The sequence below is a fragment of the Terrapene carolina genome, unplaced genomic scaffold, assembly GCF_002925995.2.
Source record: "Terrapene carolina triunguis isolate 2854851 unplaced genomic scaffold, T_m_triunguis-2.0 Scaffold62, whole genome shotgun sequence".
Lineage (NCBI taxonomy): Eukaryota > Metazoa > Chordata > Testudines > Emydidae > Terrapene > Terrapene triunguis.
The window spans coordinates 1360180-1360425 of NW_020664413.1; positions in this window are offsets into that span (position 1 = coordinate 1360180).

Here is a 246-nt window from a genome sequence, read left to right on the forward strand (position 1 = left end):
TCCGAGGGGACATCCCAGGGTGCGCCTTTGTGTTCACAACCAAGGGAAAATGTCCAGGATATGACCCCCCCGCCCCTGCATTCCCGCCCACCAGCCACCTCTTCCCAGAGCTGTCTCCATCCTCACCAGCCCCAGAGATTCATATCCAGGGACGCGCCATGCCCAGCTGCTCGGAGCTGAGTCACGGCCGGTTCCCTGTGCATGTAAATATCGCTCTGGCTTGGAGGGGGGGGGGGGGGGGGGGGG